At 40.7% G+C, this 18341-nt stretch overlaps 1 long non-coding RNA gene across 2 annotated transcripts; it reads right to left on the bottom strand.

The window, feature by feature from the left end:
- Positions 1 to 4623: 4623 nt before the first annotated feature.
- Positions 4624 to 10933, bottom strand: LOC102373277. Of its 2 annotated transcripts, none has more exons than XR_325262.3 (3): positions 10546 to 10933; positions 9596 to 9718; positions 4624 to 4833 (listed from the first exon to the last, which is right to left on the bottom strand). It is a non-coding gene; the product is annotated as an uncharacterized LOC102373277 (long non-coding RNA). The 2 variants fall into 2 exon arrangements; XR_001359015.2 differs by lacking the exon at positions 10546 to 10933 and adding an exon at positions 9833 to 10535.
- Between the last annotated feature and the right edge of the window lie 7408 nt (positions 10934 to 18341).

The following is an 18341-nucleotide window of genomic DNA, read 5'->3' as shown; positions in this document are numbered from 1 at the left end:
TGAAAAAAAATATCATTTTGAAATTAAATGTCAAAATATTTTATTTAGAAATTATTGAAACAAAACATATGGGCTGTTTCAAAATCCTCCTCCCTTCCACCTCATGCCTTTTCAGTGGAAGATATTACCACCTGTGTGAACAGTTTCAGTCCCCTCAAACTTGTATTTTTGAATCCTTTAATATTTGCGGAAAAAATGTCATCCAACTTTACATGCCATGCACTGGCTTCTGGTGGGGCTAGATAGTCAACTGTGGTTTAATAAAATGGCTTATATAACAGAAATGAACATGAGGACTAAATACTGAGGCAGGAGTACATCACTGCATTAAAACATTTTAATATTCTGGATCATTTCTTAAATAGCCGTTGATCCAAAACCCAGTGAAGTCAAAGAAGATTTTCCTGAAGCTCACAATATTACTCAATTTAGATGTATGCATTAGATATTGTTACATTCTATTTATTGCTATAATCAGGACAGGATTTGGGAGATACGATTACTATTAACATGCTTTTAATATATCAAAAAGAAGTTAAAGTTTGGTAAACTCAGCACAGTGGGCACGTCTACACGTGTTGTTACTGTGCAGTCATTTAGTAACTGCTGGTACTGCACAGTCTTGGCACTGCATGGGGCACTTCCAACCCTACTGCACAGTAACAGCAGCGTCACAGTTCGTGCCCACCAACACTACGTCACCATAGCTCGTCACTACGGCGATGTAGCATCTTGTGTAGACGTGCCCAGTGTCTTTCAAGCAGGTCTAAACTCGGCCAAACTGGTTGTTCCACTGAACTCTAAATGAGTCTCCCCTCTCTGCATGCTTCTCCCCAGTAACGCTCCTTTCTTAGGAGTTTTACAAGAAGGTTCAAGAGGATATGTTTGGTCATGAACAGGTACAACTGAAACAAACTAATTGTCTTAGGCTGGAAGAACCCATCTACTACCTAGAGAGTCCACATTTTCTGTCATGCATTAACAATTCATTGTAAACTGTTTCCCTTTAAAGGGGGTGTCATTAAGGCATTATTAAAATAATAACTATTATCAGTGTTCTATTCAAACAGTGCTGACTGTCAACAAAGCCACTAATTTAAGCCAATCAAGTGCCACTAGAGTACAAATAAACAGCAGTGGCCTGACACAATGGCATGACACTATGGTACAGAGCAGAGGTGTAGGGTTAGAGCTTTGCTGAATGTCAATGGCATTTCAGTATGGGATTGACCACGGAGACCTTCATCATGTACTTGGAGGGGAACTGGATCACAATTTAGATCACTTCTGGACAGTCAAATTCTTGTGTGCCTCAAAAAAAATTTTCAAAAAAAAAAAAAAAAAAAAAGATAAAAACCTACCTCAACTATTATCATTTGCATAAATCTAAGTATTTGAATGCAGGAAATAGAGTTTCTCAAAATTGCCTACAAAAGCTAGTACATAGTTTGGGATTTGAAAGGTTGTGTGTTGGAGAGATCTCTCTTCAAAATATGAAATTATGTATTTCTTTCAGCAGTGTCCAATCTCAACTTACAAGAGTATAAATCAGGAGCAGCTCTAATGAAGCACATGGAACTAAGCCAGTATAGCAGGATGAGATCAGAATCACTCAGCACTTCTACAGATGATAAAGACTTATTAGGTCATCTAGTCCATTTCATTTATTTTCATCTTCCTTATATCCCAATGTACATATAAATTATATTACTTTTCATTAATACTAATACTAGACACTAGTCTGACATTAGACATATTCAAAGTGCTGTCCTAACAATCTTATCTCACTGTGAAGTTAATAATGAGTCTTGCTTTCTGCCTCAGTTTTCCCCCATCAGTTATATGGAGATAATCTGTTAATTGCTGATCCCAATTCGCTCCCACTGAAATAAAGGGCAGATCTCCCACAAACTCCAGTGTCAGAAGTTTGTGCACATTAGCAGATCAATCTTCACATTGTATCGTTATCTCATTTGGGGCAATGTGGTGAAAGGATTTGCTCAGGCCAGGAAGAGTCTGCAGTAGAACAAGCAGTAACTAGAGGTATCCTGACTTGCATCCCACTGCTCATTTCTGTAGGATTGCAAGAATGGACAGCACCTCAAGAGTTATCTAGCCCAATCCCTCACAGGAGTTACTGCTCTTGAATCATCCCAGACAGATCAGCCTCTCCTTGAAAACCCTGCAATGAAGGAGTTTTTGCAACTTCCCTAAGCAGATATGCAGCTATGGTTTAATGAAATGACTGTCACTTTATAAAATAGAGCTTTATTTATAAAATCACTTCATAAAATCATCACAATGACAATTTTAGGAAATAAAATACCCATCTTGCACTTTTTCTTCTTGTCCAGCAGGCTGTCATAATTAGCATCCTTCAAACACTGAGCAAGGGCCATAAGACATGGCATGTGATAAAACATTTAGTGAGTGGAACAGTACAAAATACTACATATTTCACTGAAAAACTTAACTCCTGGATCATGGCACATTAGGATAACTAGTGAAAAAAGGGGCTATTGAACAAAATATGCACTGCTACCCCTTGCCCCAATCTCATTCTTAAAATTCCTAATGGCCTTAATTGGCTGTTACTACTATAATTGTGAACTGAAGTGTGGGAACCTTTTTCACATCACTTCTTCCAGGTTCCAGGGGATAAGAAAGGCGGAATGACATGGACAATGTCCATGAACATTGGACTTCACATACCAGAGAGGACAGATTTAAAAAGCACTGGAGGACAAATAAAAAAAAAAAAAAAGAGAGACAGATGACAGAAGTTCTCTTCTGTCACACTTTTCCAAACTTTTTTTTCTTGTGCCAGATAAATGTTTCTTTTATTTTAACAGAGGTGGCTGAAAGCTCCATAGCTTAGATCTGACTTCAAACTCCCGCAGAGTTTGGAGATGTTTGGATTTAGCATTTTAGTTAATATTCATGATACAAAAGAGCCTGAAGTTTGCATTCTGGTCGGAAAACCCCCTTAGCTCTAGTGGGTGTTTTAATCCATGTTTCATTTTATTAAACACAAGTATTTTCTTCTCCCAGAAAGAGAGTTCTGAAATATAAAATACTTGACAAGAGTTCAGTTTTGCAGTCTCCCCACTTGCTCTTTTTTAAAAGCATTTGACAACTTGTGTAAGTTATATGCCTCTATAAATAGGCTTGTAACTCTTTTAGAAGAGTAGTAAGGGGTCTTTAACTGGCACTCAGACAGACGCGGATGATGGGCAGAAGGAAGCCAGTCTCATGTCTCATCCAAGTGGAACGCTCATCCAACGGAGCATTCTGTCAGTAGAATGGCAAGTGCATTCCTTTTTCTTCACATGGCCATAACTACTAATCTGCATGCTTGGCACACTGGCATAAAACATGAACACATTGTGACAACACATAGCAAAAATGATGGGTTCTAATGTCTCACAATATTGAAATTATATTTATTAAATATTCAAAATAATTTTTAACAAAGATTTTGACAGTAGCATCAGGCATAAAAATAAATGAGAACTTCCATGGCTGTTTTTCTGGCAACCTTCTCTGAGGAGCTGCTCTCCTAAGGCAGGGCTTTGTATTTAAAGGGGGACTTTGTTCCTACCACAAGATTAAATACACTGTCACTTTCCACTAACTATAAACAGGAGTTGACAAAGACAACAGCCAATAGGGAGAGTCTGCCTTCCTTCCATTTGAGAGATTAGCCTACTCCCACTTGTATTTTATCCTGAAACACTGCATTTCTGTTTCCAAAACCAAAATCATGGCACAAAGGAAAGGGCTATGAAGGAGGTGAGGTGAGATGATATGAGGCACATGACTCCTGCAAGGCAGTGGGATCTTGCCACGTTGTAAGGCAGCCAGAATCCACAAGAATGTCCCTGAGACAGTTTGGAGGAGAGGCTGGGGCTCCCCAAGAAGCAGGATGTCTTGTGTGCAGAATGAGCAAATTTAGCCAATTTTACTTTGAATTTCCAAACACATTTGCAAGGCTTCAAAATATTAGGAGTTCAGATAAACAGTCAAGATCCAAAAGAGGCCCTGCCCTTTTTTCAAATATCTTCTCTCATCTTTACCAGGAACTGAGAGGTCTAATTTGCAACCTTCCTTCTCCAGTTCTTCAAGGAAGAGTAGCAGGCTTGGTCACCTCTCTGGTGACAGAGACTTACCACATAGTCTCTACAGTGGAAGTTGTGTGGGCTAAGCTGCATACTTCCTGGATGTTTTAGGATGGAAGGAAAACCCTCTAGGGATTTCTTGATGGTCAGACCCAACCTGAAATGCAGCAAGAACCTGGTAAACATCCTGGGGAGACTGGGAGGTATCAAAGTCTTAAATTGTTAAGAACTGATTGTAAATACCCTCTCTTCAGTATCTCCTCAATCAATGTGTAGCTCCCCAAGTGACTTAGAAGTTGACAAGACAGTTAAAGGATGCTATTGTCATTGGCAGCCCCTCAATACAAGGATGACAGTCTTCCAGTAAATAGAGATGTCATCGGTAAGTTCGTAGATGACTGATGAGACCAGTTCAAGATCGGCATGTTTTATTGCAGATGTGGCAAATAGTTTCAAAAGGCAGGAGCGAATCTGGTGATGTTGGTAGGACCTGATAAACGTTGGGTCACAGCTTTTTCCCTTTGTCTCTCTCATCTATCTGCCCCCATAGAAGGGTAAGTTTGCTAAAAATGATCAGTGCTTTGTTGTACATCATGGCACTACTGGGGATGATTCAGTGCTTGACTCTCAGGACCCAGCTATTGATACTAATACTGCATTTCTTCAGGCTGGCCTCAAGGTGTCCTTGAATCACTTCTCCAATTCAAGGTATCACCTTGAATCAAGGAACATAGAGAACAGGTTAAAATGCAATCCAATGATACACAAGAAAAAGGGTTAATACTTAGCTGTCTGTATCCCTGTGTTTGTGTTTGGATGGCTCAAAGACCTATGTATAAAGATGTATATTTTCAGGAGAGTTTTGGATTTGTGTACCCTGGCATTTTATCCCTTCCATCACTTGTACTGACCAACCAAATGACAGTGAAAAAAATGCTATTTGGTTTCTATTTGATAAATAATTTTTACTTGTTGGCAAGCCTGCAGCAGTGGAACTAGGAGAAATGTCCCTAGAAGCTGCAACAATACTGAAATTTCTGCCTTGTTTGTTACGCCTTGAGAATTTCCATTCATTGGTTAGGGTCTGTCCTATATCTGGCCATCCCCCAGTAACATCCTACATGTTCTCTTCCCATTCCAAGGCAAGAAGGCAGATTTCTCTCTAACCTTCTTGAATTAATTCTGTCACCATCATTTCTATACTGCATTAACTGGCAGGTTCCAAAAAAATTCTGAGCAGTAATAATGCCTCTGCCCTCTAATTAGATCTCTAGCATCTCTCAGAAACCATCACTATCACTTTATTATCACTATTAATCACACATCACTATCACGTTATCATCATCATCATCACATTATTATCATTATCAATTACTTTATTTATTAATCATTATTTATTAATCACGTCACTTTATTAATCACCATCAGACCAGAAGGTTGGCCAGGACCAGAGGTCACTGGAACCAACTCTTGTCTAGCCAAACAGCCTGTTGGGAAATACCAGTATGTGATTCAGGTAGAAGGGAAATTGATTGCAACAAATCTTTAGATGGAAAAAAATTGAAAGAAAATAAATTAGGCCCCTCTGTGTCTCTGCTCTTTTACAGCAATTTGGATTTACTAGACTCTCTCTGATTTCTGTGGATAGTCTCTGGTTCCATGTAGATCAACCTGCAGCCAGAAATACTTTCTTTTCAGGAATTAATGTATGGTGTTGCCTCCGTGTTTGCCAACTGCTTAGGGCAAGGCCTTTCCATTTGGTTAAGCTCACATCTGATAATTTTGACCCTGGTTAATAGTTCCTCAGATTAAGCTATTTTTCTCTCTCTCATTGTCCCAGGTTCATCCACTGGGGTTTTTCCTGCTGGGCCATTGTCTTGGAATCACAGGTGGAGTGCTGAGATCTCTCACATAGATCTGACCGAGGAGGAAACTGGGGCACAAGGCAAATAAGTGACATCACAAAGCCAACCAGTAGCAAAAAAAATTATCTAACCTGAGATTCCTACTTCCTGTACTCCTGTGTGCTAGGCTGTACTCTAGCCATAGCAATGTAAAACACTGATACCTATTCTTATATGTTTGTGGAATGCTTCCTTCTATCTGACACACTGATTTATTCAAACATAGTTTCCATTTATCTGTTACACTTCAGGTTTGTTTTGTTCCCTTCCCACAAGTAGCCTTTACAAAGGGATCCATTCTACTGTCCATTGTACTTATGAAAGTCCACAGTAACTCCAGTGGAGTCAGTGATCGGCTGAAAAATATTTTAAGATGGGAATGAACTATGAGATGTTGTCAAAAAAGGAATGCAAAACATTTTTATCTGGAGTATTGATTTCCAGGAAATTACTCTTTAGCACTAGCCTGTCTAGGATGGTAGTTACATGTTGATATAACTTGTAGTGTCCTCAAAAGCATATTCCATATAAGCATTTATGTAAATGTTCAGCCAGATTTCAGGATAAAGCTCTGGGCCACAGACTCTCTTCTAAGAAAATAGCAGGGAAAAGTCTTCTCTAAGATTTCCCTTCTCCCTTCATTATCTTACATCCTTTGCTGTTGCCCTCTGACCCTACACAGCCTGGATGCTGCTCCTTTGAATGATCATCACCACTGCTCTATCTATCAGCAATAGGGCTGGAGGGCTCACTCATGTAATGTGAGGTTCTCCCTACCCCCTGGGGCTAATGCACATATCCTCCATCTGCCCTTCCAGCTGCCTGTAACGCAGAGGTCACAGGAATGCTTACACAGTCACTTGTCCATAAATACATAACTGCACCATTCCACTGCCGAAAAGTTGGAGTAAGAGCACCTAAGTTTCAGAGAATTCTCAGTAACAAAGAAAATTAAGCTTACTGTTCTTTAACTATTCACTGATGTTAGGCTTAAAGGAACAAACCTTCAGAATTTTTATTATCTAAAGAGCAATAGCTATCAGAGGACCTAGAAATGGAAGTGGAAGTATTAATTATTATGCATTTTTATAGCAAACCAGTTTAACAAAGGTGACAAGACTGTTAAAAAAAAAAAAAAAAAAAAAAACCCTAGGAGGCAGGCTGCTGATACAGCTGTAGGGAGATGAATCGTTGTTGATTCAAAAGCAGTATCTTTAGCTTGGAGCTAAATGTAGTAAAATAAGGAAACAGGACACTTAATACAAAGGAAATCCTCATTTGTTTAGTCTGAGATTTTTAAAAGCATCAACACTAACTAGTCTGATCTGTGACAGTAGGGAGAATGGGAAGAATTATGCTCTGAAAGTATGGTTCAACACGTATGAAATTATTAAGATGTGTATTTTTTTTTGTATTCCTGGAATAGCTAGGTGCATCTTAGTCACTGCCCCAGGTGGGAAAAAGTGAAAAATGTAAGAGCTGCAAGTAGCTTTCTTGTTAGGTAAAGAGATATAAGTTACAATCCAGGATATGGATTATTAGCAAGATGTAATATTATCACTGAGGAACTTCAGTAATGCTAGCAAGAGAGAGAAAGAACATCTGTCACATTTTCATTTGAATATTATTGCCCCTCAAATAAAACTAAAACAAATGAGTGAAAATAATATTTTCTTTCTTTATCATTTTGTTTCCTTGTGCATTTGACAGCACTTTGTGAATAAGCAGTTCCACTGTTCCACCGTGCAGGCCCCTCACTTGGAGCTGCAAAAAGTTGCTTACTACTAAAAGCAGCAGAATTCAAACGAACTCAGCTGGCAGCAAACAGTAGGCAAAAGCAGAAAAGGAGGGCCCCCATGTTAAAGACCCTTCAACAAATGGGTGAGCAGAAACAAATAACATTTCTAACTAGGCTTTTTAATAAAACAAGTTCAGGACATGCTCTTTAAAGATTTATGTTTATGACACAGCCAGCAAAACACTTTCTTAACTTTACCTACAAAGGCATAATTTTACTACCTGGACTGATTTCACAGGCAGATTAGAAGAAACTCTTCTTAGCCATTACTGATTTAAAAACAAATATTTAAAAAACCCCTTCAATGTATGTATGTATTTGATTTCTACACTGCCCGCCTAAAGAAGGCTCAGGGCAGCTTAAAATAACAGTGAAAAAACAAATAAAGTTGACCCATTAAGATATTACAGCCTCCCGGATTTATACTTCACTAATATTCATATTAGTCAGCAACAAATCAGAAGCAAATGTGATCGTGAAGTCTCATGTCATAGACTTAATTATTTTCACAAAAGCATGCTACAATAAAATTAACCAGCCCTTTATTATTATAAATAATTAGAACTAAACTGCAATTATTAAAATTGTTGAAGTTAGAACATTTTGTGACCCATTATTCTTCTTAAACTGATTTCTAATTAGCTAATTTGCATAAAATACTGAATCTGAATCTGCCTAAAAACAGATAGGAATTCATGCATACCATTTATTAATTGCAGAAAGTTAAAACACCAATTACATATTGCACACTGACAATCAAATCCAAAATGAAACAAACACAGTCAGTCAAACAGTGCGCACAGAAAAAAATCAGTGGCCTGGCCATTGTTCTCTGCAAGCCTGGAAAGTGAGATCAAAGAGAGGAGCATCTATAGGTGAAGTCTCCAATGAGAAATTCCTCTTGACAGTCATGAAGTAAGCAGACCTAAGAAATAAACATAGGAGCTTCCTAACTAATCCTGCCTTCCCTATTGTGGCACAGGGAAAGATACTCTCTCTCACGTAATCACACCAAAAAGCACTCAGAAGTTATGTCTGATGAAGTGAGCTTGGGCTCACTGAAGCTCATGCTATAAATTTCCTCTACCTTCTGCCTCACTTCAGACTAACACAGCTAACTGCCTTTCTCTGCTCATAGACAGTATGGACATAATATCTGCCCTGAAGAAAATAAATTGGCATTTTGCAGCTGAGCACAGGGCTGGGAGTCAGAACTAGGCCCTGTTGTTGAATCTGCCACTACCATGTTGTGTAAATTTGGGCAAACCACTTGACCCCCCTTCTGTACCTCACATCTCCATCTGTAGAATGGGGAAACTAAAAGCATACCTAACTCCAGATACCTTTCAGGGCCTGATTTTCAAGAAGTCCCAAGTCTCCACCCTCCAAACTAAAGTCCCATTTCAGGTGAAGTATCCCATAATTAAGGCTCCATGAACCAGTGGTGACTTAAGGAAATCTGAGCCTTCAGGACCTACAGATGATAAGTGATGCCTAGGTGAAAATAATTTTGATTAGTATCTACCAGAAACATATATATTTTGTAGGCTTTTTAAAGCAGACCAAAGCTGGCTTTGTGCAACCATTTTACAGGCTGTGTTCTATTACCTCAAGCATTAAGAGTGTCAAATTATTTTTGCAGGGTTTTTTCCAATATTCAAGTTCACTGGAATAGCAGATTTTCTTTTTTTAGACAGACATAATAAAGCATGTTAAAACTGCTGCTTCATTATCTGTTAGGCTAATTCTGTATTCAGCCCCCTCACCCCTCTTACCTTGCTGCTCATTCTTGCCTTAAGTGCTACATAGTGTTTTTCACTTGTTTTTTTTTCTTTGAAGGATGTCTCTCTTTTTCTTAAGGAAAGTTTCAGCTATAGTACAATGCTTTCTGATCCATGCTGCAGGGGACAGAACAATAAGCAATGGTCTCAAATTGAAGCAAGAGAAACTTAGGTTTGATATTAGGAAAAACTCTCTCGCTCCAAGGGTGGTTAAGCATTGGAACAGGCTACCTAGAGAAGCTGTGAAATATCTATCCTTGGAAGTTTTTAAGAGCAGGCTATATAAATCCTTGAGTGGGCTGGTTGGGTCAGGGATGATCCTGCCTTGAGGAGATCCACTAGATGACCAGCTGAGGTTCCTTCCAGCTCTGCTTCTCTCTGACTCCACACCTGATCTGTGATCCTAATAAAGACCAGTTCCCACTGCTAAGTTAGATTGTGCCCTAATTAATTCCTGTACTGACGCATGAAAGTGAACACCACTGCCCAAATCGTTCCCTGTAGTAAATAACTAGTAGGAGTGGGAATCTGGAGGAAAAAGTTCCTAAGAGAATTCTTTACAGAGATTCCTCCATTTGTCTCAATACAGAGTGGGCTTTGACTTCCTGCCTTCCCCATAAGGGTCTGAGTCCCACATCTGATAACGCTCCAGGGATCAGCATGTGTCCAGGGCAATCTGCACAGACTTCTGTACTCTGGGTCTGACTTCTGGTGGACCCCGAGTTCTTGGCCATGATGATCCCTAGTCTGCTGGTGGGAGGGGGAAAACAGAGCTATGCAGAGAAATAAACAGAAGATTAAATATTTATATGGACAATTCAAACATCTAGCTACTGATTAGGGTTATGACATAAACAAAGATGGAGACTAGCCTATGGGTAAGACACCTCATAACTGTCCACTATAGGGTTTCTGGCACCATCTAAGAAGCATCTTGTGCTTACCATTGTTGGAGATAAGAAATCCTCCTATTCTGATGTCCTGTCTGATCAGATTGCCTATGCTTCCCTAAGTGTGTGTTTAACTGGCATGAAGTTGAAGAATGATTCCCCCACCTCTGCACCATGCTCAGTTAGCAGCCCCTCCCCCAGCACTCTGACCCCAGACAACATGGAGGGATTCTCTATCATCTAGCTGGGAATGAGGATGAATAATGGATGGAGATGCAGAGATCTGTACATGAAGGATCCTTTCTTTGCTTCAGTCATCACCTGGCTTTGCAGATAGATCTCTCCCTTGAGAAACCCTGGCCATAGGACACAAGGTGCATTCACCTTTTGTAATTGAGAGCAGGAGCCTACACTGTTGAGGAGTGTTAAGAAAGAAATGGAGTTCCACAGGGTACAAGGCAGTGAAGCTTTTGGCCCTCATCTGTTTAGAATGATGAATCATTTACGATGTGCTGTTTCTACAAAGGAAAGGTGATTGCTAAGACTCAGGGCAGCTGTCTTGTTAAGATTCCTTCCAAGCTGTGTAATTGTAACCCAACAATAGAATGGACAAGGACTTGTTAACCACACTGTTAACTCCCTTGGTGTGATGTATTCAAGAAAAGGGTTAAGAAAAGGAGACACCCGGTTCCTCCAGTTATTTCAAAACTTTATTTTAATCAGTGTAACATGTATAAAAAAACCGTGAAGTCAAAAGAGTGTGAAAGCTCCAACCTCTGCTGAACTAAAAGTGATGATTCAGCCACAGCCTGACCCACCACTGTGTCTGCTGAGTGAGGCATTTGAAGAGCTCTTGCTAGAGCTGAACTAGGTCACACAGCTTCATTTCAGGAGAGAAATCCACATGCTTTTATAAAAAGGATGTTTTCTTTATGACAGTTTCAAAGAGCGCTGCTCTGCTTCGGGTGGTACATCCTTTGTATGGATTTAATTGTTGCCAAACATGTACAGATGTGAGGGCCAGATTCTTTCCTACAAGTTTAGTGGTTAGAGCAAGAGACTGGGAATCAGGCAGCTTGAAGGATACAGATGAAACAAGCCTGCTAAGAGGAGGATGAGGTGCTGGCTGGTTGCCTCAGAACCAAGGCTCTGGAGATTCTGATTTCTTTGCATTTTCTCCTCTGATGTTGAAGACATGCCCTTTTTTACACCTAGCAACAGCTATTAGGAATTCTGACAGCTAGTCCTCTATGCCAAGTACTAGTTTTCTCTATTTTCTCAAAACCAGGACTAGAATACACAAGCCCTGCTTTGCCCTATTCACAAGAGAACAATCCCCGCCACTGACTCAGGAATAGAAACTAGGTCCCTCGGCCCCATTCCATCCTTAACCACGGTGCTGTGACACCTTAGGGTGCCTTGAGATCCTTTGAGGGGTGCTGTGGGTTGCCACACAACTTTAGCACTGTTAGATGTGCAAACATGATTCACAAGGTAAACCCAATGGATGCGTCCAGATGGGTGCACACATGCACTATGTGGCGCCACAAACCAGTCTGTGGTGCTGCAAACTGCATGCACTGGACGTGCAGGCATTTGCTGCACTGCTAATTAGCATCATGGTGGGTTTTTTTGACACCGGGAGATTCCAGTGTAAAAAAAACCTCACACCTGAAAAAAGTGAGGTGGCACACATGGTGGCAGCATGTGCCACCCAAAACCAGAGCCTGCCTGTCCAGAGCCACACTCCAGCTGCCAGCCAGGCTCTGTATGCCAGATCGCTACTGCTGGAGCCCTGGAAAGCCCCCAGGACCTCCTACCCCACGAGGGGCAACTTACTATGCATCAGAGCGCACATGCACAAGCATTCCCTGGGCACAAGCAGCAGCAGCACAACTATGTGCCACTGCTGGATGCACGCAATGATTTCAAATAAGGAACTACAGTGTTAAGAATTCTGACGTGTTGTGATCATTTTGAGTTCTTTGCAACAGAAAAACTGCTGTGTTATTTTTCCATAATAAACAAATTAGTGAAAACTAAGAGCTGGCATTTTCTGAGGGGTGCCCTGAGTCTAAAAAGATTGAGAACCACAGTTTTAATGAGTAATGTTTAATAGCTATGTCATAAATTTAATTAACGGATATGCACATCTCCCATGGAACCAAGCATTTACAATGTGATTCATGCACCAGTGCAAGGACAGAAGGATTGTGAGATAGTATGTTGTGTTTGTACCTCAACTATTTAGGGTCCCTGGATGCCACACAGATTAAGTCCACCTTAATTTGATCTCTGCTTCGGTGGTCAGAATGTGCTATGACAAAGCATCAGTAAAACTCCCAGCAATTTCAACAGAAATATGACTTGGCCCTTTAACTCATCAAATAGTAATTATGATCTGAACAAACTGAAGCCCTCCTATTACCTTTGCCCTGGATCTAGCATTTCATTCATGCAGGAACTGAAGCCAAAAGGAGGGTCAGATAGCAGCATGTGGGGGCAGGAAAACCTCAGACTTCCAGTGAAGACAGAGGATGCATAAAAAAATCAGTATGAAGCTTGCAAGGAACAGAGATGAATAGTGTTACCCTGCACAGCTTGCACTCCACACACACACAGCACAGCTGGCTTGGTTAGTTAACTGCTTCAGAAAGCAGTTTTATTCTCATATTAACCAGAGAGAATGCTTAGAGGGCCTGACACTTTCTCTAGCTCTCCCTAGCTGGCTGAGTATGAAAGGTCAGATTGGGAGTTATGCAGGACAAGGGGCTTTCCGTAGTCCTGGCAGATTGTCTCATGCCAGTTATTTTGGAAACAAGTTGAGTCAGAAATGATATATGACCATGGAAAGATACAAACATTTTCACAAATAAATTGCAGTAGAGGGGAAGGAATGCCCACTTGTTAGAACATTCACTTGGCTTTCAAACTATGTGTTCAATATTTGCTCTAATGAGGGACAGGCACCAAACTGCTTTAGGATATAAAGATCTTCAAAACCTCCCCACAGGTGCCATCCAAACCTGGAGGTACTGACAGTCTATACACTGTGGAACCTCAGATTCTGACACTAAAGTTGCCTGATGCTTGAGGGTGAACTTGAGCACTCCTTGTGCTGAGCAGCTTGCCACCTCTCTCATGACATAGCCCCAGTGGGATTTACAAACTAGGCACCTGCCCAGGCTGGTAGACATTCTCTGAGCACTCCTACCAGAGGTGGCCCTGTGCAAAGTCCCCTGAGCAAGGCTCTTGTACTCATTCACTCTCCATATCTCTACCCCAGTGGAACAGCTTCAACAGGTGGGATGGAGTACTTTATCTGAAAACCCTACAAGCTGGTGCTTAGTGCATCCCATGGGAGGCAAGTGTTCAAGTCCCCTCAGGCAGAAAAGGTAACATTACTGGTTAATGTTGAGGTGTTCAGCATGCAGGCTTTTGGGGTTTCCATTTTTAGGCAACTGATACTCCCCATGTATTGTATAAGGCAAGCCTGTCCAACTGGCAGCCTGGATGCCACGTATATCTCACACCCCATCCCTGCTCCCACTGCCCCATCTTTCCAGCCACAGCAGCAGCCCAGGTGTCCAGGCTCTCCCTCTCTCCTCTGGCTTCTACTTCCTGCCCCCACTCCAGGGACAGGACGGAGCAGTGTGGGTGCAGCCTGTAGTGCCAGGGGAACCTGCAGCCTAGGGTGTCTGCATGGCACAACGCAGCAGGAGAGCCTGCAGCCAGGAAGCTGAATCTGAGGACAGGGCACCCATGTGTACAATGCTGGGGCTGGGGGGTACCTGCCAGTGTGATGTACAGCCCAGGGGGGAAATTGTTTATACTGCTGTGGCACCTGGCTGCTTAGAAGCTGGACAACCCTGGTATAAGGAGCTAAAGGTTCTGGATTCCACTAGGCAGCTAGACACCTAAAATCTAGGTGCTGCAATGCTCTAGTGGCTCTAGCCTTTAATCTCTCTTTGCCCTTTGCTTCAGCTTCTAAACAGTAAAATGGGGCTGACAGCATTTGCTTACTGCACAGAGGTATTGTAAGGATGAATTCATTAGAGACTTTCATATACTAAAGTGATGGAGGCTGCCTAAGAATCTAAACATAGGCAGAAATCAAGGCACCGATCTTGCAAACGCAACATACAAGCTTAACCTTCAGACAATTGCCTTCTTTGAGCTCCATTGAACTCAGTGGTTGAATTCCCACTGACATCAGTTGTGCAGGTTCAAAGGCCTCTGAACAACACACTGAAGTCTGTGACATTAGTCCAGACATGGACTGAGCTCAGAATCCAGTTCAGGGTTCTTTATTTCATTGTCATCAATATTTCAAGGTATAAGACTAGAGATTTTCTTTTTACTCAGAAGACAAAGTGAACATATTAACAAGCCTTATAAGCAACAAAGGATTGATCCTGTAAGACTCAGGTCCCATTAAGGGAGCGTTTTTCAGGATGCAGTCCAGTATTACCCATCATAAAAATCATTAGAAAGAGAGGCAAGTAAAAAAAAAAAAAATACTAATTTTAAGGTTTTAATTGGTTTGGAGTCAACCTGATTTTTATTTAATTTTAAAATGCTACCCTTGCTGGAGATATTGCAGCACATAAATGGGTGAATTATTACTCTGTTAATCTCAGCACATGGAAAACTCTTAGAGAAAAAAGCAGTATGGAAAAATTCCTTCCTGCTCACCTCAGTGTGCTGCTAATAGTAAACTGCAGTGGAACCAAATGGTGCCTGTATCTGCTTCTTTGTGATGGATCAACATGGACTGGAAGGGCTGGGTTCACTTTAAAAAATAAAAAATAAAAAAACCTGTTGTTTTTTTTAATTAGAAAGTAAAGTTCCACCTAGGCTGGGAGGCTGAACAATGACTGGGAACCTAGTAAAACAGTAGAAGATTCAGTAAGTGATTCAGATGAGAATTATTCAAGTGGGCTCATCTCTGAGCTGATGGAAAGCTCCCCCTCCATCCCAGAAAGATTAGACCTGGTTCTCCAGACATTTCTGAGAAAAAGGAAAGAATTGTTTCATTAAAAAAAGACAAAAATATAGCAAGCCTTCTTCTGCACCTCAAAAAGCAGCCACAAAAGGCATAGGGCCAAATTTTTTAGATAGTCTTTGGAGGTCACCTTTAATTTCATACTCTAGCTGGAACCCTGGATAAGCTGACATTAATAATAAAACTATGAATGCCATGTGTGTCATGCATCAGTGAGTTAATCATTTAGTGGGGCAGGGCTGGCACTGTCTTGTTTTTTAAATAGTTCATGACAAGGATTTATTTCCACACCTCTGACTTTTATGTATTTTTTTTTCCTACTTCAGACACAATATTTCTTCTTGTAGATGTTGGTACAATGACTAATATTTGTAAATGCTTATAAAGAGACTGCCATAGAGAGACTCCTAGTCACCAAAAAGCTCTACATCCCTTCCCCCACCCATATATATCCCTGAGGCAAAGGCCTGAGAAAGAAATGGGTCTCAAACTAAGTTTTGAAGGTCAAAATTCAAAGCCAGATCTAGGGGAAAATACAGAAAGCACTTTACTTCAATTCAACACTGGGGACAAAGAATTTGATTACAGTTCACCATCTCAGTAAACTTCCATTCTGTGATTGTCTTCTTATTGATATTGTACCAAGGCTTAAATACAGTGTACCATTGTCATAATCATAAAACAAGTTTGTTTCTCCTCACCCTCCTTTAGCAATCAACTGCATCATAAAACAAAAAGTAATACTCAAGGAAGGAAACTCAGCTTTCAGTCATAAGCTTCTATCAGCTTGTTTTAGCAAAGTTACAGTGGACCACATTCTGCTCCAGTTATATACGCACTGAAGTCTGTAGGGTTACCTCCGCATGAACCTGAAATATCTCAGAATAGGGCCTTTTATACCCTAGAAAATATATCCATTTGTCCTTGATTTTAATATTTTTCTTCCATTTCTGTAACACTGCCATTACACTGGCCTGGCAAAACAGCACAAATGAAAAAAATGACAAAGGAGATTTAACCAAAGCATCTTCAGATGTATGGTTTCCTAAAAAAGTGAAGGCACATGGAACTCCTTAAGATGAAGATTAAAAAAGGACTTCTAAAGCAGGTAAAATAAAATATCCCAATGACCAGCTCTTAAGAGAAACCTTAGGAAAACCCAGCACTCAAACATAACATTACATTTATTTTCTGCTATTTCTACCTTTTGATGAAATAAACCATAAGCTTTAATAAGAATATCAGTAAACAAGTAAGCATTCCCCATGAGAAAGGGTGCTAAAGTATATACCATTCCAGCATTAGTTTGTTCAAGTTAATAACACTACTTGAGATTAATACCAATATAACTATGAGTAGAGGACAGGATAGAGGGACTGTTGCTTATGACTCTCTGAATTAGCCTATAAAGGCGCGTCCACACAAGTGCGCACGTGCCTCTTGCCCCGCCTCAAACCCCTTTGAAGCGGGGCGACAGGCACGTGTGGGAACGCGGGGAGAAAATTAGACCCCTGGATATCCAGGGGTCTAATTTTCTCCCCGCGTTCCCACACGTGCCTGTCGCCCCGCTTCAAAGGGGTTTGAGGCGGGGCAAGAGGCACGTGCGCACTTGTGTGGACGCGCCTTTATAGGCTAATTCAGAGAGTCATAAGCAACAGTCCCTCTATCCTGTCCTCTACTCATAGTTATATTGGTATTAATCTCAAGTAGTGTTATTAACTTGAACAAACTAATGCTGGAATGGTATATACTTTAGCACCCTTTCTCATGGGGAATGCTTACTTGTTTACTGATATTCTTATTAAAGCTTATGGTTTATTTCATCAAAAGGTAGAAATAGCAGAAAATAAATGTAATGTTATGTTTGAGTGCTGGGTTTTCCTAAGGTTTCTCTTAAGAGCTGGTCATTGGGATATTTTATTTTACCTGCTTTAGAAGTCCTTTTTTAATCTTCATCTTAAGGAGTTCCATGTGCCTTCACTTTTTTAGGAAACCATACATCTGAAGATGCTTTGGTTAAATCTCCTTTGTCATTTTTTTCATTTGTGCTGTTTTGCCAGGCCAGTGTAATGGCAGTGTTACAGAAATGGAAGAAAAATATTAAAATCAAGGACAAATGGATATATTTTCTAGGGTATAAAAGGCCCTATTCTGAGATATTTCAGGTTCATGCGGAGGTAACCCTACAGACTTCAGTGCGTATATAACTGGAGTGAACCCCCTGTTGGGGGGCCATACCCCTTGTGAGAGGGCCAAACCCCTTGTGTGGGGGCCATCGCCCTGTGGCAGTGCAGCAAAACATGTATTCAAGAAGTCATGAAACATGTATTACAGTTCACTTTATTATTATGATAACAGACTTGCTTTAACACTGTAAGATATATCAATAAAACATTGTCCAGCTGATCATTGTCTCTTTCTTGCTCTCCCTTGTGTGGGGGCCATCGCCCTGTGGCAGTGCAGCAAAACATGTATTCAAGAAGTCATGAAACATGTATTACAGTTCACTTTATTATTATGATAACAGACTTGCTTTAACACTGTAAGATATATCAATAAAACATTGTCCAGCTGATCATTGTCTCTTTCTTGCTCTCTGTCTTTTGTTTTACTTGTGGAGGAACATGGATTTGGGGGTATTTTACAGAATGACTTTGGAATTTTTTTTAATCAGGGATTTTTCAGTTTTCCAATAGGGAACACCAGAACTCCTGCTAGGGAGGCCAGTGGCAGGACCCTGCTTGCTCAAAGTGGGCACCTTGGACCAATCTGGCTGTGGCTGACCTCCTGGACAAATGGTTTGACAGTTCAAAACAGGCCACCACAACCAGAACATCTTCCCCGC

This window comes from Alligator sinensis, unplaced genomic scaffold (assembly GCF_000455745.1).
Source record: "Alligator sinensis unplaced genomic scaffold, ASM45574v1 scaffold1009_1, whole genome shotgun sequence".
Taxonomy (NCBI): Eukaryota; Metazoa; Chordata; order Crocodylia; family Alligatoridae; genus Alligator; species Alligator sinensis.
The sequence above is the reverse complement of the archived record's forward strand: the minus strand, read 5'-3'. Positions and strand labels throughout refer to the sequence as shown.